Raw genomic sequence first — 1,954 nt, 5'->3', positions numbered from 1 at the left:
CGGGCCCCCGCCAAAAGCCCGGCACGTGAGCGCTAGCCCCAGCCCCATTCTCACGAGCCACCGCACACTGAGGTGTTTGACGTCAAAATCTGGCCAAAAGCACGCTATACTATAGTACCCCTGGTAAAAATTGGCGATAAGAGCTGCGTTTCAAAATACCATAGGAATTCTTATAGCCGGCTAAAGAAGGCTACAGAAAATCATATAGCTGGCTGTAGAATGCGGAGAAAATCATACGGCCGGGCCATACGAAGCGATCAAAAATTATACAGCCGGGCTATAGTTCCTATCGCCGGGCTTTACACTTTATCGCCTGGCTGCTGCTTTTTCGCCATCGATTATAAAAGGCTATAAGAAATTGTGCAGAAATTCGTGTGCTTTGGAAATCATTAAGTTTGATACGGAACCACCTTAATATTTACAAAACACACGTTATATTTTCCTTTAATACATATTTTTTTCTCATCAATTAAAACGAGAATAATCCATACAGGATGTGCAAACATTTCAAATCATGAGTTGAATAACGCTGACTCCGCTAGATTCAATATTAGAGCCTAACACAAAGCGGAGCGGCGACGCACTGGCGCCTACAAACCTAACAGGGATACTTCACGCATTGCGCAACGCGTGAAGTATCCCTGTTAGGTTTGTAGGCGCCAATGCGCGTTTCGCGCTGGCTGCCCGCCTGCCGCACCGCAGCGTACCACGGCGCTTGAAGCAACTATCTCACACCAGAGGTATTGCACAGTATCATACGAAACTGAAGGGTGAAGGCGCTCTAATATATTAGAAATGGCAGGCATCCATCAAAAGTACGGAGCTTTCCTCGCAAAATAAATCAAGATACTACGGCCGAAAAAGAGAGCAGTGATCCAAAAACTCACTAAGTCCCAGCATTCGTAATTAGTGACGTTTAAAATACACTGGCTAATATCGCCTGGCTGTGAGTTGCTCAATCGCCATATCGGCTATAAAAGGCTATAAGAAATTGTGTAGCCGGCTGTAGAAGCTATTGGAAATCTTACAGCCGACCGTAGGTCTATGGTATTTTGGAACACAGATTCTACTGCCTATTTTTACCAGGGACCTGTATATGGGAGAGTATTCCCATCTCAATCCTTTTACTACAGAAAAATTGTGCCGCTCTCTGAATGGTCGGCTATTATGGAGCCCCGAATGGACCAATGTAAACAAACTATAGCCCCTCCGCTCCTTAGCCCGTAACTTTATTCTCAATGCAGTAATCTCGTAAATTCAAAGATCAAAGCGCTGTGTGGCTGAATATGTCTGAAGAAAGATGCTTACTACCGCAATATACCTTCTTTGGAATACAGTAAAACTTTGAACATTCACAGTGAGAAAAGGAGTGGATTTTAGACTTGTCCGATGTGTTCAACGTTATTTTCGAGGCATTTTTAACGCATGAATCAATGGGTGATGCAACTGTAGCTAAGGTTTGCAACAACCTGCGCAAAAAGAGGGGGGGGGAGCGGTGAGTGACATGTAGGTGGGAGAGGGAGGGGTCAAAAAGGCGGGAAAAATGGGTGACGTAATCTGTGGACAGCCCCGAAATGCTCTGTGTGGACAACCAGACGAGGTAAGAAATAGGTAGCGGTAAGCAAACTCGACGTATCTATACATTGCATTGCATTGTATTGCATTGTATTTATCTCCTCGCTCCGTATCGCTGAGTTTCCCTAATATGGTCGTACAATCAAATAATAACGGTTACGCTAGTGGTGCTTCAAAACAGATCAAAATAACCGCTGCGGATCAGGTAACTTATGCCTCTTCACACCTATTTGCAGGAAATCTAGCTGCCTTTTTTTCAGCGTATTGGTGTCCTCCAATGCAGAACTCAGCGTGAATTACGAAATTTGTACATGGGTTTTTATCGATAATTTTTTTTGGATGAACTTGAGGTCGTAGCCCAGTTTTTAGGTCAAATACT

Source organism: Bemisia tabaci, chromosome 6 (assembly GCF_918797505.1).
Source record: "Bemisia tabaci chromosome 6, PGI_BMITA_v3".
Classification (NCBI taxonomy): Eukaryota; Metazoa; Arthropoda; class Insecta; order Hemiptera; family Aleyrodidae; genus Bemisia; species Bemisia tabaci.
Note: the sequence above shows the minus strand (reverse complement) of the source record.